Here is a 26,442-nt window from a genome sequence, read left to right on the forward strand (position 1 = left end):
TTCTTTAAGAACTCTCCATTGTTATGTGTAATACTTACAAAACTCTGTCTTTAAACTGTGATTCTCAATTAGATTTCAGTTTAACAGTTGAAAAATTTCATACAATATTAAAAAGAATTTTATTTCCTTAGATATTTAAATTATGAAGAAGTGTATTATAATGTTTTTACTCTAGATTTTAAATAATTTTGCATCATTATATTGATATTTGGCACTATATTAACTGCAATATTATATTCTAGCATCTATTACCGTTATGTATTTTTTTCCCTTTCGTTTGTGTTTTTTTTCTTAAGTATTTTGTGTATGTATCTGTGTAAGCTAACTGTAATTGGAAGCCTGCTTCTGTTGGTGGTGGATTTAAATTTACAATCGACTGACAAAAGTAATGAATTTTGTCAATTTATTTTGAATGCAGTGCATGATAAAAAATAACAGATGCGACAAACGTTAGGAACAAGGCAAACCGTTTCATATCTCAATTTTGCTGAAGTATGTCTACTCATGTTAGCTTATACTTAATGCTGTTGGTTTGCTGTGCGTCAAATTAGGGATATTGCATAGCTTGCCAGTTCTGTGTAACCGGAGATTACGAGCCACTCTACTGAAGGGTAAGTTTCTACGGTGCTGCTTCTACTATTCAATCTCTTAAAGGGAAGCTTTTATTAAAGATTTCAAACTACAAACGAAGAGGAGCTGCAAATGTGGGGATTTGAGCCTATTTCCTATACAAGACACTCATGTCAATCGTTCAGTTAAAAATTTATGGCTGAACCAGAGAAGTGGAGAAATATATTCCCCTAAAACTGGATCCATTGTAAGTGGAACCGTTTGAATTTAGCTTCATCCTGTCTACTTCACGAAATTTTTCCCCACTTGCAAGGAAATTTAAATTCAAGTTAATGAACTCAATGAGAGAGCATTTATCTTAGGTTGCTGCACAAATGTTACACTACCAATGAAGAGGGGATCAATCCAGTATGTGTGTATATAAGTCTGTTCAATTCCTTTAATTCTTACGTACTTTAAGAAACTTGAAAAATGTATTCCTTCATATAACGAACAAAAACGATACTGCTAATAGGAACCGAGAAAGCAAAATTGACTTAATTTAATAAAAAAAATTGTTTGACAAATTATCTATCAACGAAAATAAAACCGTAGTAATTCCATTCTCATTATCTGAAAAATGCAACAAACCTACATCTATATTAAGTATTAAATTACATAATTCTGATTGTCTTATACAGTGTAAATGTCCGATTATTAAAGAGTCTTCTGAAGTATTTAGGCATAATTTTCGATAACAATTTAAAATGGAACCAACACATTAATTACTTTTGTAATGTATGTAAAATAGTATATTATTTTGTTTTATTGAGAAATTACTTGTCAAGTTTATTACGTACAATATATTTAACTTTATTTCAATCGGTAATTATGTATGGAATTATAGGATGGGTTAGCTCATTTAAATCCAATTTTAATCCACTTTATTTATTACTGAAGAAAATAATTAAAATATGTCTTCATAAACCTATTGATTTTCCATCTCAAAATTTGTTTCTAGACTTTTAATGTACTTAACGTAAGACAAATTTATTGCATTGTATTAATAAAATTCATGCATAAAAATCTAAATAATTTTGAATTGTATTCTCACAGTTTTGAAACACAAGGTATGAATTCTTTAAGATTGTTTGAACCAAAATGCAACACTGTTACAGTATTTAATCAGTAATTTAGGCGCAAGAATATATATTTAAATATCCTAATCTCGTCAATTCTAATAGTTCTAGTATTAAATTTAAAAAGTTATGTATGGATTTTATAAAAATTGATAAACTGTAAATTTAAGTTTATATATTATAATTGCACAGTAGACATAAGACAAATTGTATTGTATAATTATTAATTTCAATTCAGGAATCCGCCCCTGAGCACGAGTTCTACTCTTTCAGGGGCGAGTTAGTGTTTCTGTATATATTATATTTTATGTTACAATTACTAGCGAAATAATAACTAAATAAAAATAAATAAACAGTATAGTAGTAGTGCAAGCCCTCTGAATTTGTGGAATGACGTAGTAGAAGCAGCTATATCGCACAATTGGAAGGACGAACAATGCCATAAACCAAGAGACAATTTTTAAAAAATTCGAATTCCCGAAGCACTAAGACTACTCTGTTGCAATGATTCAGAATTGAAAAATAAGGACATTGGTTTAAGCTAAGAATGCTGCATAAATAGGTACGTAGAGTTTCTTCACAACGCTGCGTTATTAGATGATTAATTATCGTTCGTCACTTCGAGTGTGCTTGTAAATGCGCATTTAAGTTTGCGAATTTAAAAAATTTTTGTATTTGTGGGTACGACTGAGTGCAATATGGAAAAAATGAACACTTCCAACGTATTTTACTGTGAGCTTAATAAATAACGGCAGCTAGAGAAGTTTTTGCCCTGAACAGAAAGAATCCCATCGAAAAGGATTGCAAGGAAATGGTTTTAAAACTACTTCGTGGAGTTACTGAACTCTTTGTTGCCTTTTAAGTGCATCAGTGAAAATATAACAGGTTTTCGTCATTTTTTTATCCTTAGAATACTTTTCGCTTTATTATTTTTTCAGTGTTAATCAGTGGCGTAGCGTCAATGTAAGCTAAAAAGCTTAGCTTCCCCAGTTATTAATAATTTCATAATAAACCTGCACTTTATGAAGAAAATTATTTATCAATTTTAATAGAATTTATATTTACGCATTAAATATTGTGATGCGGCAGCTCAGGATGATTTGTGATGCAGCAGTAAACAAGAAGCCTGCACACACCAGCTTCCAAGCAGACCGGTTTCTTCTGTGTAATCCACCCCGCAGATTTTCCATCCCTTCCTAAGCTACCCTAGTCGCAAGTCTCGCAAAGCTAGCTTTAACATTTAAAATAAGTAGTTTCCGAGTTATCCCTATTCGTCAGTTGTGTTCAGTTGAAGTGTTAGTGTGCATTGTGGCTGATATAATAAATAATGAGTGAAATAACAGTTCCTGACACTAATTTACTTGAATTTTTTAGGACAATTGTATTATCAAGACTGACTTACGAACAAAAGCGTGATTTAAAAAACAAATGACCGACTCCCTTGCTGTCAATGAAGGACACAACCAAAAGACAGAAGCATACTTACGTAATGATACTAATATTGTGATTTCTCTAAGTATGACAGGGAGTGAGCTAATGTTATACGTATACGTGTCTATTTGTTAAGAGATATGTGTAAACCGTGAAATCATATTTTATTAAGTATCATTTGAGATCATGCCTTATTGGTGTTACTTACGATGTTCCAACCAATCTTCGACTGCTGACTTGAAATTGACTACTATTTATTTTAAGACTGTACTTTTGTAATACGTTTTCTCATATTGCATGAAAGACAACTTGAGTTAGCTTCCCCTACTCAAAATTTCATGCTACGCCACTGGTGTTAATAGAAACTTTTGACACTAGATGGAAGTAACACTAAAGACAACAATTAGGGGGCTTTCACATTAAAATGCTGTGTTAATTTTATAAATCCCTGCTACTTTACACTATTGCCTAAGGAACATTCAGTAAACATATTGACGGTTAAATAATTTGCAATAATTAATTTGCAAGTTGTGCTACAGGGGATATTATTATTCAAACCTAAATCCGTGATCATCAGGGCCTAAACATAGTAATTGTAAACAAGAAGAACCATAATTCTGGTAACATATCCTGATTTTGGTATTTATGGGCTAAAGATGCAATGCAAAATGGAAAAAATGAACAGTTTCAACGTATTTTTCTATGAGCTTAATAAAGAAAGGCAGGTAGAAAAGTTTTTGCCCTGAACAGGAAGAATTCCATCGGAAAGGACTGCAAGAAAATGATTTTGCGTGGCTCTACTACTTTAACGTCAAACCAGTTGATTTTTTCAATCTGCCAAACTACCCAAGCGTTGGCAGAGTTATAGATAATGCTGAATAATATATTACCGATTAATTTCGGTCTCTTCATCTGGTAAATATTGTCGTTGCAAAAAAAAAAAACATAGGAACTTTTGCATCGACCAAATACATTAATAGTAGTCAACTCTTAGCTAAATGAATTTGGTGAATGAAGTGAACTACTAGATCGTGTCGGTATGAAACATTTTGATATAATAGCGTCTGAAGGAAAAACATTGCAAATGGGCAGTTGTAGTGCCTGAAATTAGATTTTTACAATGGGTCACACGTTCCAACCCAAAAAACGAGAAGCAAAGCCGAATACAAACAAGTGAAAAAGATTGCTTTCACTAGCATTGCATTGTAAACCACTTCAACTCGTTTGCTTACCTTCAATCATCGAGGATTAGTGAAGTCATTAGGAATGTTATTCAGTACTTAGGACAACAAATGTCAAATCACGATGTCCAGTACTCTCAAGCGGAGACTCCTGGGTAGAAATTTCATCTGCAAGTCATCCAAGTCGTTCAAGCAACACCGGTAACCGTCTTAGACACGGCCTGAAAAAAGGAACAATACAGATTAAAAATTAAGAAATTAATTCCAGTTTTGCAAATTCAAATCAAACTCAATTAGAAGGTGCTTAACCACGGACTAGACTACTACCATTTTAATGGTTCATTTTCCTGATCTATTGGCCATGCGCAGTAATCATTTAAACTGCAGTTTGTAATTTTTTTTTCACTATTCAAACAATCACGCTTCAAAAACTTTCTCGGGAAGCGTAATAATTCCTCTCGAAATGGATTACTAAATCTGAATGTCGTTATGAAAGTCAATTTGAATAACCTGTTCTTCAATAACACGGAGAGGAAAATTACTATATCAGAGTTTCTCAAACTAAGGTCCTTCAAAAAGGACAGAAGAAAAAATAAAATTCAAACGAATTGCGTATCACACTATAGCTGAAAATCTCAGAGTTTGGAAATGGCACATGGCAATCGCCTTTCACTTTTTCTCCCAGTACTGACATTTTATGAAATTTATTACCCTACCTGTCTACCTACTTCACACTCTACTCTCAGCAACAAAAGAGGGATTTAAAGCACTATGAACGTGTTTCTCGCCATCTTTTCCTTGCACATCAGCTGATGACATGTGGCTAAGTACATTGGCACATCTTTCAGATGTATTCTCACAAGTAAACTAACTAAATCTCTCTACAAGACAATTCTTTCACTGTTCTCAATGCGCATGAGAAAATAAAGATGTTCGAGAGGAAACTTGGTTTGCTGGTCAGTTCCGTAGGACAGAGCATTTTCTTCACTATTTCCAACCCTAGAATCCTTTTTTGGTTGAAAATGGTTTCGTTATTGTAAAATAATTGTGCAATGACACAAGTTCGCATCTCGAAACTCTGAGGTCACAATTTGAAACTTATTTTCCAAGTAAATACGACAAATTTTCATGGGTTCGTGATTGCGATATTGAAAATAAACTTTCATTTGAGTGAAAGAACAGTTAATTGAACTCTCGAATGACACCGGACTTAAAAAATGAAATTCCAAGCGGAAAGTATGGTTAATTTCTGGACCTCGTCACACGTGAAAAGAGTTTAGTGAATTGTACAATGGTGCTTTACAAGTTATAATTCAGTTTGCTTTTACGTATCTGTGTGAGAGTTTTCATCACTAACTAATAAAAACAAAGTAGGCTACCGAAATCTACTCTATGTATGTGACGATCTCCTATTTAAGCTTACCAGCATACGACCAAATATAGAACTGTGCAAGAATCGGCAGGCTCATCCATATCATTAATGTGAGTACTAACATTTATTTTGTTTAGTTAATAAGTTAAAGATTATCCAAACTCTAATAGCCTTGATTTATTAAAAACCGAAAATGATTTTTTTCCATTAACACTAACTTACTAGTTAATACTAATATAATGAACTAATAGTACATTATGCAACGAGCCTATAATGATAGTAATTAAGAAGCGAGGAGGTTTATGAAACGACCGCAAGCGAGTTTCATAATTTTCATACGAGCGTCTTAATTACAATTATCGGCAAGTTTCATACGACCTTTTATGCTAACTTGAAATTATTCATAAGTATTCATGTTATTCTTATGTGACTGGGGAGCGAACTGACCTTGTGCAATCTCGTAAATTGTGAGATGTGCGCAGACGCGAAAGTATTGATTTTTTCCGGGCAACGAATGTCGACGACTTTGATATAATCTAGAGAGTAAGATCAACGTTAAACTTGATATAACCTTGAAATTGAATTAGACATTGAAAAACGAGATGACAAATTGAATTTATTTGAATAATATTTACAATTAACGCTATTTATTATAGTAACAGAACACAACCTTCTGAGACAGTATTGGATTTCCAGCCTGCGTGACGTTTTGCTAGTTGTCTTTCGATTGCATATCCGAGAATAATCGAAAACCTGAACTTTAATGAATAGGTGTACTTTAATGACAAGCATTAAAGGACTGCTACCAGATGTATAAATACTACAATTCGGCATGGTCGAGCATAAAAGTTATTTTTCATGGTTTATGAATGTGATTACTTCGAGTCCCCAAAGTTGATCTACTGGAGGAGCTTTTTACGCTACCTCATATTTTTATAGGAACTTAATTAGAAGTTGGTCATTGCCCAGTTCATGCTTACATTTTGAGTGGTTTTCATGCGTGTCTAATGTTCCACAGCATTCTTCAGCTCAAGCTGTCTTCAATCTCGAACAAGACTCCAACACCTGAAATATCCAAATAAGACAAATTACCAATAAAATTCCGCAATGGTTAGACAGATCCTGTTTCGCCAAGAAAATGTGCCTCAGAACACGAACTTGAGAAGGTGAGTTGGTTGTACACAACCAGAATAAGGGGGTAACATTTTTCTTTAACAATTTCATACTGGGAATATTTCAAAGTACTAAGCACGTGGTTTTACTTACAGGCGCCCAAAATTTCCACAAAATAGCGCAGTAATATTCACCTTTTGTATTTAGTAATGAATGGATGTAACGCCGCCATATTGTAAGTTTTTCCTGTATTCAAATTTTCTGGACACTAATGTGACCTTACTTTTTTTTTAATTACCCTGTACAATACTTTGTTCCTTTATTTATAATTTGGCGCTGGGTTATAGTAAAATATTGCACAACAGTTCCTATTAATTTTGTTATTTTATCGCTGCGATTTTGATTTTGAAAATATTTTGACGTTTGTACTAATATTTCCCGACTCCTGTTTCATACTGAGTATATCATCGCCGCGGTCTCATACTTAACATGTCGGCACCATACAATAACGTGCGGTGTGCTTTTAAAACAATTTTGTCGACCGGTTGTTGCTCTGTAGGTTTCACTCTAAGCGTCACGTTGTCACGTCTACTTCCTCGATAAGAATAAGCACTAGTTTGTTACATCGTTAAATTATTATTATTATTATTATTATTATTATTATTATTATTATTATTATTATTATTATTACGTAAGGGCGAATCCAGAAATTCATATAGAGTGTTAGTTGGGAGGCCAGAGGGAAAAAGACCTTCAGGGAGGCCGAGATGTAGATGGGAAGATATTAAAATGGATTTGTGGGAGGTGGTATATGATAGAGCATAGGGACCGATGGCGGGCTTATGTGAGGGCATCATCATCATTATTATTATCATTATTATTATTATCATTATTATCATTATTATCATTATTATCATTATTATCATTATTATCATTATTATCATTATTATTATTATTATTAAAGGCTTTACAAACAACCAAAAATGTATTTAAAAATAGGCTTAAGGACTTTACTAATAGACGGTAATTATACACAGTACTTAAAGGGTGTAATTGATATTTTGTTATTGAAGTGTTGTATCGATGAAGAATTATGTTATGTCAGTGAAGTGTGCTGTGTAAGTGAAACGTGTTCCTGTCAGTGAAGCTTTATAGTTTATAGTGGCAGTGCAAAGTATCTGAACAGTGAAATGTTTTTGAAGTGTTAGTGAAATCAGGATAGAATCAGTGAAATGTGTTGTAGTTCCAGTGCAGTGAGTCAGTTGACAGCGAAATTAGTGCTGAAAGGTACTTGTGCAGATATGAACATATCATACTCGTGTGTTTTAGTTCGAACTTAGGTTTAAGATACAAATTAGATTTATTTAAATGTTATTTTAAGTGATCGTGCTTCATTTAATTTAGGATGTTCCCTATTAATATTATTATTATTATTATTATTATTATTATGAAAAAAATAAAATAATCCGTGGCGCTACAGCCCGTGAAGGGCCCAGAACGACCAGCCGGCTGCTGGCCTCACGCCCACATGTCGAAGCAGAGGTGGACGATCATCCAACCAGAATGCAGGTATCTTGTGGTTAGCACGATGATTCCCCTAGCCGTTATAGCTGGCATTCGCAACCGGATTTCGCTACCTATCGTAGCTCCCCAAGTGCATCACGATGCTGGGTGTGCACTGGTCCCATACACTGGCCGAAATTTCATGAGAAAATTTATTCCCCATGAGAACTCGAACCAGCGCGCATTCCGTAACAGAAAGTGACAGTATAGTACAATGGTTGTATGTGAAATCCTTTAATATGCAATTTTTCAAATGGAAATTGAGAAAGCATGAATCACTAAGAAATAGCATAAACATTGTCCAGAAATTTGTACCTCAACCTCTAACGAATTAAAGTACTTCATTCCAACCCTTCCAGCAAGTGCAATAAAATTATATAGGCAATACATCCATTCGTTATTACGTGCAAAAGGAGTATTTCTACGTTATTGTAGTCTAACGTTTTTGGTTCAAGAAAAAGGAAACTACTTTATCATACGCAATTGATAAAAATCACTGCATTCTTTGGTTTAGTTCTTTACATAGGGTTAACATATCTATTAAGGCCCTATTGTATAAAACTCCCCGACTAAAGATCTACTTTGATCGAAGATCGAAAAGTGAACAGAGTTCAGACACTTCTATTGTATAAAACTTTTCTGCGATCAAATTACCTTGGTTCAAATGCAATCTAAGTTCACGTGAAAAGGATTTGGCAACATCGCATAAACAGATGAAATACGTGATGCGCCGGACCATGTTATACAGGTTTGTTTAGTGTTGCCAATCTAGCGATTTTAACTCTTTTTCAACAACAATTTGTTTTAACTTTTATATTGCTTAAATAGGGATTTAGTGACTTTTTTTTTTTTAGCACCCTATAGTGACAAAATTTAATCTTTCTTTGTTGATAATGAGAAATCTAGCGACTTTACAACTACTTTTTCGCGACTTTCCGTATTACACTCTGTTGGAGACATTGTTTTTTTTTTTTCAATGTAAATAATGGCGGACAATAAGAAGGTAGACTGTTCTCCAAGTTGTTATGTTATGGTGTTTGATACTGCTAAACATAATAAAGCTTTATAAAACGACAATTTGCGTTTAGTAATACAGTTAATTGAACATTTATGAATGTACCTATCATATCCATTAATAATTAACGATTGTTATAAACATAATATAATTATAGGATATGTTATTTGATACTGCTGAACACGATAGAGCCTTATAAAATATAAGAATGTTTTTGTATTAAGGCAAGAAATTGAAAGAAATGTATATAAATGTACCTAACATGTCTATTAATATTAATAATAATGGATATTTTATTTGCACAATCTGTTACTCGTATATTTCAAACAGAAAAATAACTGAACTTGGATCATCTAACTTAATCGGAGAAATTTCTTCAGTCAAAGTTAACTTTAGTTTGAGACAAATTAATTTCAGATTAGACTTTATACAACACAAAATTCCAAGTTCAGCTGAAACAAGGATCAATTTAACCTCTGACCTAAGATTAAATGGTTTATACACTCGGGCCTAAACGCGTTCTTGCTGGTGCGTTCAAGCCCTCCAAAAACATTGTCCAGAAATTTGTACCTCAACCTCCAACGAATTAAAGTACTTAATTACAAACTTTCCAGCAAGTGCAATTAAATAGGCAATACATCCATTCGTTATTACGTGCAAAAGGAGTATTTCTACGTTATTGTAGTCTAACGTTTTTAGTTCAAGAAAAAGGAAACCACTTTATCATACACAATTTATAAAAATCACCGAATCCTTTGGTTTAGTTCTTTACATAGAGTTAACATCTCTATTAAGGCCCAATTGTATAAAACTCCCTGACTAAAGATCAACTTTGATCGAAGATCGAAAAGTGAACCGAGTTCAGACACTTCTATTGTATAAAACTTTTCTGCGATCAAATTACCTTGGTTCAAATGCAATCTAAGTTCACGTGAAAAGGATTTGACAACATCGCATAAACAGGTGAAATATGTGATGCGCGGACCATGTTATACAGGTTTGTTCAGTGTTGCCAATCTAGCGACTTTAACTCTTTTTCAACAACAATTTCTTTTAACTTTTATATTGCTTAAATAGGGATTTAATGACCTTTTTAACACCCCATAGTGACAATTTAATCTTTCTTTGTTGATAATGAGAAACTACTTTACAACTACTTTTTGGAGACTTTCCGTACACTCTGTTGGAGACACGGTTTTTTTGTGCAATGTAAATAATGGCGGACAATAAGAAGAAGGTTGACTGTTCTCAGAGTTATCATGTTATGGTGTTTGATACTGCTAAACATAATAAAGCTTTATAAAACGACAATTTTCGTTTAGTAATACAGTTAATTGAACAATTATGAATGTACCTATCATATCCATTAATAATTAATGGTTGTTATAAAGAATGTAAGTATAGGTTATGTTATTTGATACTGCTGAACACGATAGAGCCTTATAAAATATAAGATTGTTTATGTTTTAAGGCAAGAAATTCAAAGAAATATATATAAATGTACCTAACATATCTATTAATATTAATAATAATGGATATTTTATTTGCACAATCTGTCACTCGTATATTTCAAATAGAAAAGAAATAACTGAACTTTGATCATCTAACTTAATCGGAGAAATTTCTTCAGTTAAAGTTGACTTTAGTTTGAGACAAATTAATCTCAGATTAGACTTTATACAACACAAAATTCCAAGTTCAGCTGAAACAAGGATCAATTTAACCTCTGATCTAAGATTAAATGGTTTATACTTTTACCACATTCATTTTATAATCTCAGGAGTATGTTATAGTACACCCTAGAAGGAAAATTTAATAGCTTTATTCAATTTGATTTGACGTCATTTTCATGAAATCCTTTCAGAAATGATTACACGCATCGTTAAGCGCACATTTAAATTCGTAATTCCGGCACATTTCCTTGTTGCCACCCCTTCGACACGCTGAGTCACAGGATCATGAAGGGGAAAGTTAACAATGGCCCGCCACTAATTTCTAGTAATGTTTTAAATTTGGAAGAAATTGGCAATGATGGCTCACGTAGCATCTCCTCACACCTGAACAAGCATCTGCGCACGCCTTCTAACTCTACCTACGGGGGCTGGTTAGCTATGCGAGAGTCGAAGAACGCGATACAGGCGCGAACACACACATCTCCAGGCCGGAAGATAACTCCGCTCACCGCCCGGCTGCCAGCACACCGGCGAGATCCACAGCAACAGAGCAAGCTGACACGATCGTAAACATAATGTGCACCAGCAATTATCAAACATTGCTTTCTTCATTATTATCAATACTTAATAAAACTACTGCATTACTTTAACATTATAATTGAATTATCTATTTATGAATTCTCAGTTACTTCATTACATTAACATATGAATATTTATTATATTATTTAAGTATGAGTATACTGCAAATCTCTATTCAAATGAAAGCTTCAATAATTACATTTACTATTCATCATACACTTTACATTTAATTATGCTCCAATATGTTTACGATCGAAATTTTGCTGCTTCTCTACAAATTGAAGGGGACGAATCCATTGCATGCGTCAATTACACTGTACGGATACCTTCTGTGAATTAATAATTTCATACCACACATGCCAAGTATTTGTCAGGAGATGCTGATTAATTAGTGTGTAAATTAACCAGATCAATTCTAAGTGTACGTGAAGAGAATTTTGTTTTCAGAAGATATCCAGCTACTCTTAAATGAACTAGTTAGGTTAGAGTTAAGTGCCATACTCATCACTCGAGGTCGAATGAAGTGCTTCAGCACCAACCCTATCCCTGACGCATGCCGATAGATTCAGTGAAGAGGTCTTCTTTATAGTTTTGCTATTAATTTTGTCTTTATTCATGACAAAGTGCTCTTTCATTAACGATTTATTGCATCTTAATGCATTTATTTTATATTACGTCAGTGCACTTAATTATATAACAAGTGCAAAGTTTTATTCAAGTAACTGAAATTGACATGAAATAAAAATTTGGAATAAAGTAATGACCTCACAATGCATTTAATGATATACTAAAAAGTGCCGAGTTTGAGTCTGAAAAAATCAAATTTAAATCAAATTTAAAAAATTTGGAATAGATTACTGTAGACCTCTTCACTCGATTGCCTTATGTCCGCCTCTGGCTGAACCCGTTGCCAAGTCTCATACAGCCTGCCGATGCGCTGCTCTACCAATGCAACCCAGCACATTGGCACGTCTTACAAGTAACACCCTGAAACACCCTCAAATATTCGCGAGCCTAACAACCTGACCAACGACGAGAACATCAAACAAAATCACAACAATGCACTACGTCCTTAATTATGCAGCGACATCTCGAATCAGGCCAACAACTTGACGCTTACAAACTAAATCCTACAACGGAACTACAACCACTTTGCCTGGAGTGGTTCGCGGAGATCTGAGCGATTCAGCCAGTGACCCTTACTGAGCATAAGGCAATCAAAAGTGACAACATGTGCAATCCTACTATTCGTGGAGAACTCTGGAACTGCTGTGGAAACTTCGGGTGAAGTCCAACTTGGGGATGGCATGTGAAGCTGACCCACCAGGCGTTCCTCCGGGTTTGGAGCGACTTTTGAATCTGCAAATAAGGCCATGGATACTTTATTCAACAATATCATCCCACGTTTCCTTTGAATGTTACAGATTTGGGGCACTAGTGCTGATGGGAGTTTGTACTTCTCGCTTGCAAAGTAAAGGTAAAAATAGCCTATCTTCAATTAGTCCTAAATATAATACCACTAATGTGTCTCTCCACATCTAGCCTTAGAGTAAGAATGGTTATTCTAGAGTAAGCATTTCCCCTTATAAATCTATATTTTTAAACTTGTAGCAATTTTATATATTCATATACCTGATTAGATGCACTTTTCACTTATTATAGCACACTGAATTAAAATTATAGCCACTCACTCCTTGTGGAGTACTGAAACCCTACCATAATTATTAATGTATCTGATAAGGGCTTAGGGCTTGTAATAATCTTCAGTCATATTTTTCTTTTTGACGGGGGAGATTGGTATAAACGCTATCTCCATAATATTGCTGATACATTAATAATTTTGGTAGGGTGTCTTAGTAATCATGAGCGGTTTAGTGGCAATAACTTCAATTCAACGGTGCAACTAATCACGCATGTATGAATATATAAAAAAAATTAAAGTTTAAATTTAAAAAAATATTTTAAGTACGATTATAGCCACTCACTGCTTGTGGGTAACCATTCATTTTAAAATTTAATATGTACACGCATACTGGAATGGCGAATCACATAGTATTACATTTAGGATTACTTTAATATAGGCCAATTTACCATTATTTTACACGCGACAGGTACCAAATCCTCTAATGTTCTGTACTATTGGAATTTGTATACAGCATTAATTTAACCGGATAATATTTCAAAGAAATTATTTTAGAAGGACGTATAAATTAAGATGCTTTAAGCTTCAATAAAGTTGTGTTATAGAAAGTAGAACCCAACTCAGTTCAGGAATCCTCTTCAGAGTTCAGGATGTGTAATAAAGGCTCCATGGAAGTTGAAATATCTCGTCTTCAGGAAAGACGACTTCCCCACATCCAGAGTCTGTTGTCAGTTTTCTGAAAAATACGATCACAAGTTAATGAAAAAAATTCATTGGGGGCAAACTTCCATATCTCCCCACAGTACACACGGGATTGAAGTCTGATTTATCTTTTGTTATAGGCGAGTTTGGTTAAAGGAGGCTATAGCTGAATAACGAAGCCGAGGTATGTGGAAAGGTTCAGTCTCCCATGTGTAATGTGCGGTGATACGGAGGTTTAACCACTTCATTGTTCTGGTTTTGACAAACTCTGTTTTAGTGACTACTTATATCTTACCTAAATATTGTGATCTTCTGTTCGATAGCCTCGAGCTTCGGAACTTGCTATGTTCAAACTGCAGGGAGTTCATGGATATATTTGCCGTTCGGATTTATGAACACGAGATATGGAAGTGCTAAGGCCGCAATTTTTTTTTTTTTTTTAATTTCAGACGATGCATCCTGTGCTAATAGTTGTGAATATATACTATATATAACTATTAAAAGTAAGAAATGTTAAGTTCACCTTCATAAATTTATATTCCAGAGAACTTACGTTGGTAGTAAGGTTCCAATAATTTCAATTTAACGTTCCTTAGAAACCTTACGTAAATTCAACACCGATAAATTTACGTATTTTCTCCAATATACTTTTGAAATTTCCACATTTTATCGACTTAGACGCATCTTAACTTTCAGTTACTGCGTAGGTCTACGTGTCGTGTACAAATGTTTGATTCATTTTTGAAATGGATTCATTCTGTTGAAATTTTGTCAAACTTGTCGCTAATTAAAAGCAAAAAATTCACATTTAGGACAATTTGACCAATATTTAAATGAAAGTCTACGGTTTTAAAAAGAAATATGTACGAATGAAAAATGTATTATTGTAAATATTACCCGTATGAAAGTACGACTTATACATCAAGTAGTTCCCTACTTAACCTACTTTGTATTCAGGTGTAGGTTTGCTATATGAACAGACTCCAATATTTCGAAATTCAGACAGCCGAAAGTACTAGATAAAAATTCAGGCTTTTTGAGACTGCTAGACTAAAAGAGTCTACAGAAATAATGGAATTAATTTTAAATATATCACGGTCAATGTTCAATACTTCGTCTGTTCAAAATGTCCACCACCAAGTATTGTGCGGGTTAAATGCCGTGTATAATTGAAAACAGATCAACCATTCACCTCAAACTATGCAACTACAGGCTAACAAAAAACTAAAAAACTACGAACTACTAGACTATAACCAGAGCTACAACACATGGAAGATAGAATTAGTTGTTAGTCTGTGTAAAGTAGTGTCCTTCGTTGAAGTATGAACATTAAATGTGATTTATGTATTTCACGACTGAAGAATTTCGAGTGGAAAGAAAGTTGACTAACGTCATGACCACTAATCGTCTCATTCAGAGAAACAGTTTCAAATATAAACTGGAAATGTCGATGATTCCTGAAGACAATGCTGAAACCAGCAAAAATTCATTAATAGAAAATTCTTATTGAACGAATTTAATCCTTCGTGAGTTAATTATGAACAAAGTTTCGTTTTTAGTTTCAGTTACACATTCACTGAATAAGAACTATACGTACCGGCTTCTGGTATAATACCTGGAATTTATACTCCAGTTTATAGGCTATTACTGTCGATTATATTACGTCAAGTAATTGCAAGCAATCTATACTTCGCTTTCACAGAGCGTATTTTAGAGTTAAATTTGAACTATTTACGATTTTGTAACTTTCAATTATTTTTTGATTTCGAGACAATTTCAGAAATATTAGTTTTAAATTCCATTAGTTAAATCGAAACTAAGTAAAAATATAAGCATTCATAGTATTTTAACTTAATGATTCATCACATCAAAAAGAACAGAATAAAAAACCTGTAAAGAACAAATATTTAATAATCTCTGAATAGTTTTGTATCGTATCACGGAAATTTTGACGTTGCCTATATGAAGTTCACTTTTGTATAGTTTTAAAAGAATACACAAATACCCAGACAGCAAATATATCTCACTTTGCAGTCCCCACACACTGCCGGATTCTTCGTTACGCTACTCCTCGCTGTCGAACTGAACCCTCCAAGCTCGAGACCTCAAATAACCGTAACACACCGACGGCACTGTCCACCTGGACGTTATTCGGATCCCGATGTTCAACTTTCATTACGTCACATGACTTTCCACCAATCAATCTTAAAGTTTCATTGCTTATATAAATTATTTGTAATATCTGATTTTATGTTTAATAATATTGTAAATTAAACTCATCAATTATATCAATTATAAATATTAAATATCTGATATCTAGATTTATATAATATATCTTCATAAATGTATAAAACATCGCGACAGCAATGCCCTCTGAAGTTACTACGGTACACTACAAATTTTTTCCTTCGTTTAATTAATATCATGGTACTGCTGTTCATAAATTGAGAAGATTGCAGTGTTTTAAGCGAATTTGACAATTTTGAGAGAGAGTGTCGTATGAATTTCCACTAATACAATTAATTAAGCCGATGTAAATAAAATAAACGTCGGTAATATAACATAACACACAAATATCAACAACATAAGAATTAGACGTAATAATCTATTTTAAATACGGGATGAATAAAAAATATGGAACCATATAAATATCTTCCTTGTGCTTTATTTTCGATTACTATAGGTGTTACCAGTATTTGTAAGACCAAATGCTCTACCAGTGACACATTCGATTCTAGCCCTCAGCTATCTCAAAAGCCGCCATTTTGAATACAACTTTGACATTTTAAATGTAAAGAGGGTCATGTAGGTATTCAAAATGATGTGAAATTTTCTGACAAAGACAATGGTGCAATCCGTTTTGTGATATCTCGAATCGTTTTCAAATTATTTAAAGATAACTATAATAATGGCACAAACATTAGTTACTTCATCTACAGATATTAACGCTATAGACGGTTTCACCGCGGTCTGTCTTTTTTTCATCATTTACAGTATCGTTTTTGACCTTGTAATTTTTGTTTGTCATATTATGGTAAAACACTTTCGAACTATGTTCCTACTTTTATGTTTCTAAAAGTTAGGAATGTCCAAAATGAAGCCACGATCTGCTATATGCATTGCTCAAAGTCAGCGCTTGTGGTTTAATGAATGGGCCCATTTGACTCCATATTTACAAGAATGAATGCAAACGGAAGACTCGGGAAGATATTTCGGATGAGTTGGATAAAACTATAATGGCCGTGTGCACCATTCTCGATCATCTAGCCCGTTTATCAGCAATCACGGAAACATGGTTAATTCTTGACAGTGATCAAGTTACAGGTGCGGTGCACCGACATTTTCCCTCGATCAACTCAGTACCGTCAGCTGACGGGTCGCTCGCTTGAGAAGAATCATCTGAGCGCTAGGTTACCCCGTATGAAACAGCGAACGAACGCACTCTGTCAATTATCGCTTCGTTTTTGTTTGTCGGACTGTTTCAAACGTCCTCGCACTTTTCAAATAACAAGTTTCAATAATCATGGAAGAAAAAAAAAAAAAAAAAAAAAAGAAAAGAGCACCGAACTTCTCACAGTTCGAAGTGGGAATTCTTTTAGAACTCGTCAGCAATTCTGCATCCATATTAGAGAATAAAAGTACTGACGGAAGTTCTCTAAGAGAAAAGCAGGCTACCTGGTTGGATTTAACCTCACAATTCAACATGAGTTATACATAATTCCACATAATTTGTAACGTAATTTATACAGTGATTATTTCATATTATTGATAATAATTGGGAAAATTTCAGTATACGGATACCTCACTGACAATTATCTTGAAATAGGCTACTAAAAAGAGCAGATTTGTATGTGTTTGTCGAATGCTCATCATCTTGCTTACGAAAAGACACATTTCAGTGCCAATAATTTATTTGGGAAAATTTCAGTATACGGAAACCTCGGTAACAATTATTTTAAAATAAAGAAAAAGCAATTCGTCTGTGTATATCGAATACGCATCATCATGCATACGAAAAGGAAGTTTTTAGTGCCAATTTATTTTGTGTGCACAAGGTTGGAATTTTGGAGTAAGAGGAAAAGGAAAGTATCCTTGTTCTGAATTTTATCCATTTATTTTGTGTTCACAAGGTTGGAATTTTGGACTAATAGGGAAAAGAATGTATCCGTGTAATTTCTCTTAATTCAAGCGTAAATAGCCTAATTGTCCAAAACGTCATGTAGGTTCTAATAGTTTCCAACGGCAAATCTATAGCTAATAAGTGATAATCTCGCATTCTACAAAATGGTCATTTAGTTTTGCTATAGGCTATTATTACTGGCATAGAATAACTACTTTATTACTATGTTAACAAAATTGGACAGTTAGGCCTTTATAAAATTTTGTCCTCAAGAAAAGTCCCGATCTTCCAAAGCAGAAACATATATAAATCATTAGTCTATTTTGAGGAAATAAAAAACATTTTTATATTCATCTACAAACTTACTCTTTCTACAATAACACCAATTCTGTTATTTCCGCAGCGATTTGCGTGTTCAAGATACATCATTTCATCTTCTATTCCATCAAGTACGTCAAATCGTGCCGCCATTTTGGTTTTCTCGACTTGACCATGTTCAATTCAAGATAATCGGTCCCACACCCGTGATCAAATTTGATCATCATCAACTCGCTTGTTTAACTTTGATCGAGATTGATACTCCGCAAATTGGCGTTGAAGATGGTCAAGTGCCGACTTAACCTTGGTCAAATTTTAATCGAGAATGGTGCACACGGGCATAAGACTAGTTTTAGAAGTATGTAGGGAGGAATAAGATGAAGCATACGAGCAGCTAGACTTAAACAGCTACCTGCAATTTACTTCATTATCCTATATTCATGTAGGTAGATCTTGATTCCTTCGTTTTGGGAAAAAGAAAAGATTAGTTATTACTTTGACGTACAGGACATGACGTCACAAAAATTTTGCTCCACTTTTTTCTCGCTTTATTTCTTACATCGTCTGCCTTACATCCACATTTTAATGCTGAGTTACTGTACTATGTCGTTGAAATGGTAACTTATTGCTCTGGATCGATATTAGAGACCGGCTCAAACAACTAGCCTCTCTGGTCGTGTGGTCAGCACGGCATAAGACCAGAGCTGAGTTAACACTGGACAGCATATGGGAAGGGACAAATACGGACGGAAGAATAATCTCTTCCTTTCGCTACGTCATGGATCAAACGACGGACTACTTTGAACGCGAAGACGTGTACCTTATCATCAGATCAAAAACGATGGACTACTTCTCTTTCTGCCATACGTAATTTATTTTTTATTACATTTTAGCATTTCTAGTAGAGCACAAGAAGAACTTTCACATTACACAAAAATTCCTTCCATACTGAAGTCGAAATCGAAAACTTAATGCAGTATGAGAATATTATGATCCTAAAATGCACTACGACGTTATAAATTACGATGAATATCCTTAAGATAGGGAAGACGAATATATCTGAAAGGAACTAAAATATTAGTACAATGGTAAGAACCAGAGATCGTTTCCTACTACTTGATCCATATGAAAACACTCTATAAAAATGGCAGGGATACAGTTACTTGGATCGTTTAAATGATTGGTGCACCTGTGTTTTGAAATAATCGTTCGTTACTTGTTTTTAATCACCTTAGCATAATGAAACAAGGAATTTTAACTTCTTTTAATGAATATCGTAACCATTTCAAGAACACAAGTACGTATAGCATTTGCTGCTCAAGCGATGTGATACATACAGCATATTATGAGTGTGCGAACGCAATGACGACTGTGTCGTGTACAGCCAGGGGAATGGGAGGGGAGTATGCAGCTACACGTTGCCTCAAAATGTATACATTCAGTTACAGGAGGGCACAAAATAAGTGTTCACACTTACAGATATAATACAGTACACAGATTGCATTTCTAGCACAGAAACGAAATGCCTAAGAACATTTTCTGTGTTTGAAAATAAAAGAAAAAGGTAGCCTATACAGTACATAAAATAAATTTCTTCACAATTTATTGCATCGATTTACAAGATACATTCGCAATGTAGCAAAAGAATGGAATGTCCTATTTTCACTCAAAATAAGTTTGTGTTTACAGAAACTTCATTCGGCGTCACAAGACGTTAGAGGTACATGAAGACAGAATGGGATATCATATGAATTTATTTTTATGGATTTGCATTCACGATTTCAAGACTTGAACGTATGGAGTCAGATTTTAAGGTGTCATAGCATAATATTGTGAAAAGTGTTCTTTCCGGATCTTTTCCGAGTGCTCCGGTTCCAAGAACAGTTCCGAAATAACAGCAAGCATCCAGAAACGTAATAATCACCAAAACTTTATATTGTTTCGGAACTAGTTCCGTTTCCAAAAACCTTAGGCCATAATGCAATTCGAACCACGACAGCTGTTATAGAAAGGTGTAAGCACAGTAATTTATACAAACTATAAAACATCGCAATGATTTGATCATTTCTTCTGCTAAATAAAAAAATATTACCACAGCACTACGTGATATTAGTCTCTATTAAAGCTTAGCTATTTTATTTGTAAAAAAAACATTGAGGTTAGTTGGGCTACATTTTCACTGTTTTGTTACCATATACAAATTTTATAACAATACAATACGCTATATAAATCTATATAATTCTTTCTTATTTGGATGTAATAAGGCATAGATTTTGGAAAAATAATAATAGACACAATCTTACAATTTGAAATTTAATTTATTTTTGTTGCTATATTAATAACAAACAATGTAAACGAAGCTGATTAGCAAATCAGACTGAATGTTTAATAATCAAATGCGCCCTGCAAATTCATTTGAGTTGAAAATTTCGCGCTCCCCCCATCATACTCATCTGTACATCCAACGACATGTCCTTGGTTGGGCCGTTATGGTTGGTGGCTGAAAAAAGGATTAAAAATCCCGAACAATCGCTACCGTTTTTTTAGTAAACTTCTATTCGTATTTCACAAACAGTGACAATATTTATTATTACTCTGTTTCTGTCATAAACAATTTATAGCTTCTCATTTCAATTATTTATCTCATTTCAAACCTAAGATAGTACCATTCTTTATGTTCATGGTTTCGTTAATGCAAATTTATATATGTACTGTCTTCCTCCGACGAGTTTAGCGCTGGGACCTGAGGTATTCTTGCCATCGGTGCGGGGGGGTTGCAGGTAGATTCTTTTGTTGCTACAGCCAAGGCGAGCCGAGTGGGAAGTATTAATCGTCCAAAAATATGCAGTCTTCAGTCTTCTCCCTGATGTTAGCTATGTTAATATTATATGAATTACTCATTAAATATTTCATCGTTACAAGTCATTTTTGAGGAAACATGCTGTGGAAAATTTTTGGTTTTATTCTATTGGAATTTTAGAATATATGTGATTGGTATCGTGAAAAACAGATTCCTATAATGTCATCCGAAAATCATTTGTTGGTGATATCTTAAAACACAAAATCAATATATATTATTTTAATGTACCGAAGTACATATGATATTTCCATGCAGATATTCTGAGTCATCATACGATGAAAGAGTAATGCAACGGAGAAAAATTCTCTCCGGCGCCGGGATTTGAACCCGGAACCCAAGAGTTGGAACTTAAAAAAACTGAGACGATTCTGTCCGACGCCGGGGTGGAATCCGGTGTGGCTTAGTGGATAAAGCGTCAGCACGCAGAGCTGAAAACCCGGGTTCAAATCCCGGCGCCGGAGAGAATTTTTCTCCGTTCCATTACTCTTTCATCGTATGATGACGCAGAATATCTGCATGGAAATATCATATGTACTTCGGTACATTAAAATAATATATATGATATGCGTAAATCACTCCGTGATTTAAGACGGCGCTTATTCCGTCGGATCCCGGCCAACTAGTCACTCATCACGAGTGCACCTCAGCACATGTGTGAACTTCGGTCCTAGGTTCATAGATATCTATGACGTAGTGCAGAGGGCGGCCACTAGAGGGAACCCAAGAGTTGGAACTTAAAAAACAGACGATTCTGCCCGACGCCGGGGTGGAATCCGGTGTGGCTTAGTGGATAAAGCGTCAGCACGCAGAGCTGAAAACCCGGGTTCAAATCCCGGCGCCGGAGAGAATTTTTCTCCTTTCCATTACTCTTTCATCGCACAAAATCAATAGTTATACTTCTCAAGTGAGTTCAGCAGTACAATATATTTAAATTTATTACTTTACAAATTTAATTCAATTCTACTAATCACTAAATTTTATAGTATGATTCTTCTTTTCATTTATATTATTGTAGTTGTATTATGATTTTTCTTTTTATTTATTTTATTGCATTAGTATTTCTGGTGGTGTGATGGCCTTAACTTCACCAGAATAAATAATAAATAAGTAGTAAATAAATAAATGAATAATAAATAAATAAATAGATAAATAAATAAATAAATAAATAAATAAATAAATAAATAAATAAAATTTCCTACAATACTTTCCTTCTCTGAACACGTAAGTACGAATGGTTGTATCTCTATCTCGCCAAAAATACGTTAGAAAACTAATAGGCATACTGCTCTCGTAAATTGGGCGAATGTTTTCAGTATGATTGTACTTCCTTCCAGACTGCCGCTGTCACTGTTCCCTCCCACTCCAGTACCGCGCTAGACTAGTCGGAACCGCATTCCTCTCAGCACTAAACTCCTCAGAGGATGACAGTAGTGGCAATCAGTGTTTAATTTAGAAATAAATACCAGGTTTTTATTAATTTGAATATTAACTATTTAATTGAAATTGTGTCAGTAATATGGATCAATTGTGCTGTTGCTATTATTTCATGTCTTATTGTCTTTGAATATGTAACATAAAATAATATTGTAATGTAATAATAAAGATAATGTTCATTTATTCAAATCATGTGCAATGTCTTGCTCATTAAAAACAGACACACCGCCACTGCACGGACCTCTGCTCCATCACCGCACACTCTCTGGCTCGGGCAAGTCAACGAGCTAGGGAGATACACCGCACAGTGCAAATCAGTTGACGACCACTGCTTCACAACGTTCAGTGCGAGCTGCAACGTTCATCGCTCAGGATTGAATTGGCTTCATATTGACAGCAATGATCGCGTTCAATAATTAGAAAACAAACGAATAACGACATCACAATATGCCTGCAAAACATCGTTAGTTAGCATTTCCTCAGAAATATGTAAATTATGAAATTTTAATTATATTTCGAATCATCCTGAATTGTAAAACTTAAAAAAAAAATAGATACACGATAAAAAGCAAATGTTGTGGAAAAAAGTTGGCGGAATTGTAGGTAAGATTCGTAAAGTACTGTATTTCAAGACAGGTTAATTCTATGCATATTCCAATATATTAGAAAAACAAAAAAAACTAAATTATTATCTATTTTTAAAGACGATGTTTATTAAAAAACAAAGCATGGACCGACATCAATGCTAGATTAGCAACACCATCATACTTAGGAAGGGCTGATCATATTCGGAAGTTTAAATGTAGAAAACAAAGAACGGACGTGGCAAAATTTTCATTTGTTAACCGCACAATAGTAGACTGGAACAGCTTACCTGCGGCAATCTTTCAGGGTGGTCCTCTTAAAATCAATACATATAAGGAAAGGTTGAGGAGATTAGACTGAAAATGTAATTGGAGGTCCAGTGTAATTATTTAAGTTGTGTCATGTACTTATTTGAATTGATATATAATTAATTAAGTTGATATGTAATAATTAAGTTGATATGTAAAATAATTAAGTTGATATGTAACTAATTAAGATGATATGTAGTATAGTTGATATGTAAATAAAGTAAGGTGATATGTAATTAATTAAAATGATATGTAATTAGGTTGGTATGTAATTAATTAAGGTGACATGTAATTATTTAAATTGGTAATAGTTGGGCGAAATAGAAGTACTTATAAGTTAGATTTACTTTTGCTTATCGTAGGCGTTATTTATGGAATAGTTTTTAATTATAATCCTAGGTTTATTGCATCTACTATTTATAGATTTACGTTTATTTTTCTTTATTTCATTTAGGTTTATTTTATTTTATTTCATGTAATTGTAATTACTGTATATTATAATCTGCCATCGGGTGTATACCCAATTGTAGTGTTAATAAATACATAGATACAAAATATAATTAATTAAATATGAATATAGTTATAAAAACAAAATGTAATATTTAAGCACCGTTGATAATCAATTATAAAATAAAATCTTAGAAAATCTTATTGTTGTTGGAGCAAGAGCAAAAACATATTATACGTGGTACAGTCATTAAGTTCTGACACTGACGCCTGAAGGGTAGGCACCCACAAGAATCTGGATGTCTCAGAAGATGCCGCGTGATACGGCGTACACTTAAACAGATCGGCATCCTCCCTCAATATAGTCGCCGTTGGCCGCTATGCACGTCTGCCAACGTTGGTGTAGCTGCTGGAAGCACCGCTGAAAGATGTTGGCAGGAAGATGCCGTACGGCTTCTCTTGTGGCAGTCATGTCCTTATCGGCCGCATAAAAATTACGCCCTCGTAGTATTGATTTCATGAGGGGGAAAGAGAAAAAAAATCGCATGGTGCGAGATCAGGTGAGTACGGAGGGTGTGGCAAAACAGCGACCTGTTGCCTTGCAAGTTCCTCTTGGACAAGGATGGAGCGATGTGCAGGGGCGTTGTCGTGTAGCAACAGCCAATTCTTCCTATGCCAAAGCTCAGGACGCTTACGACGAATTGAATTGCTTAAACGGCCAAGAATCTCTTTGTAGAGGATCTTGTCTACAGTTGCACCTTGTGGGATGAATTCTATGTGAACAATTCCATTTGAATTAAAAAAACTGTTAAAGCATCACCTTGCCTTTTGACCTGTCTTGTTGCGGATTTTTCTGCCGTGGAAATAATGGCGTTTTCCAGGTGGCGGATTGTCGCTTCAGTTGCGGATCGTAAAGGAAACACCATGTTTCGTCTCCAGTTAAGATCGGTTATAGCAATTTCGCCTAATTTCTGACAGAACGTGACGTTTGCCCGTTGCTCAAACTGCAACATACTCGAGTTCCGACGCGCGCATTCAAATCACCGTCACAACAAAGACCGTAGTTCTGCTTACAGTGCATGCACTCAACTGTCTTTTGTTGGGTCGAGAGACTGACAAGGTATCATACCATGGCGCCACCTATGCACTATAGTGCACCACAACGCCACTATGCGCTCAGTATTAGAACTTAATGACTGTACGACGTATACAGAATGTAGGGACGGGGCTCAGCGTCACACCGGAAGCGGAATTTCTTCACCGATAGCGCATGCGCAATAAAGGGAGCCGAGGGTGACTTTTATCGTCTCGTAATGTAGGGGACATAGGTGCACGGTTATAAACTACGCTATCACACGAAGGAACTTAAACAAAAATTCACTACTAAAAAAGGAAAAAACCGATCAATTTCATTTTGATGAATACACAATACAAAACAATACCAAATTATACACTAATACCGGGACAGCGCGAACGCAGTCCCGACTACCAAAAATTACGCGCCCGAGTTACTCACATTTGGAGCAATCGCAGGGGTCAACCCAACCGCAGTGCAATGGAAGGGTCTCACCCTGGGGAAACCGCCTTCATGATCACGGTAACCCCTACGCCAGGTAAGTATGCCGAGGTTTCCTCACTCAGCCCTCTTATGTCTACCCTACGTGTAACTGCTCACTGGATATCTGTTTACAATTCATTGATATTTAATTAACTGTTATAAATGTAACCGAAAACCCTACATAAAAGCGTTGTATAAAGTGTAGTTATTGGTTAACGCAATGTAGCTTGTCATAATATTTACGCAGAGTTCGCAATAAAATGGTTTTATGTACACTTCTGTATTATTAGTATACATTAAATAGACACTGCCATCTGGCGGCCAAATACTAACCTAGTTTCGAGTTCTACCGTTGGATGTAAAGTTGCGTTTTGAAGTTGGTCCTGCGAGGACCGCCCCAGTATTTATCCATTAATCAGAGACCAATGAGCTCTATACTACAATAGTATAGTATAGAGCTCACTGCCAGAGACAGACCATATGTCTACATCCTGAAATTTTCCAATTCACGTTGGGCTCTAAGCTTCTGACATTATTATTATTATTATTATTATTATTATTATTATTATTATTATTATTTATTTTTTAATAATATATTTTCGGAACTAGTTTTTATTGTCGCTGATCGACAATTTTCCCGGAGGATAGACTGCCAAGACAGATGTTGGAATGGATCTCTGAAGGCAGGGGAAGAGGAGAAGGCCACGGATTATATGGATGGAGGAGATGCATAAGGATTGATAGAAGGAGACTGGCAAGATAGAGCACAATGGAAAACAAAAATTTCGGCACAGGAAGATGCTTAAGCGTTGTTAACCTGTTATGTACAGAGTGTAAGGGGTGTAAGTGCCAT

At 34.7% G+C, this 26,442-nt stretch overlaps 3 non-coding genes across 3 annotated transcripts; 2 read left to right on the plus strand and 1 right to left on the minus strand.

Annotated features, from left to right (window-relative positions):
- Nucleotides 1-21,646: 21,646 nt before the first annotated feature.
- On the plus strand, nucleotides 21,647-21,718 carry TRNAC-GCA (transfer RNA cysteine (anticodon GCA)). Its single transcript has one exon. It is a non-coding gene; the product is annotated as a tRNA-Cys (tRNA).
- Nucleotides 21,719-22,029: 311 nt separating this feature from the next.
- On the plus strand, nucleotides 22,030-22,101 carry TRNAC-GCA (transfer RNA cysteine (anticodon GCA)). Its single transcript has one exon. It is a non-coding gene; the product is annotated as a tRNA-Cys (tRNA).
- Nucleotides 22,102-25,489: 3,388 nt separating this feature from the next.
- LOC138692307 (U1 spliceosomal RNA) lies at nucleotides 25,490-25,652 on the minus strand. Its single transcript, XR_011330059.1, has one exon. It is a non-coding gene; the product is annotated as a U1 spliceosomal RNA (small nuclear RNA).
- Between the last annotated feature and the right edge of the window lie 790 nt (nucleotides 25,653-26,442).

The sequence above is a fragment of the Periplaneta americana genome, chromosome 16 (genome assembly GCF_040183065.1).
Source record: "Periplaneta americana isolate PAMFEO1 chromosome 16, P.americana_PAMFEO1_priV1, whole genome shotgun sequence".
Lineage (NCBI taxonomy): Eukaryota > Metazoa > Arthropoda > Insecta > Blattodea > Blattidae > Periplaneta > Periplaneta americana.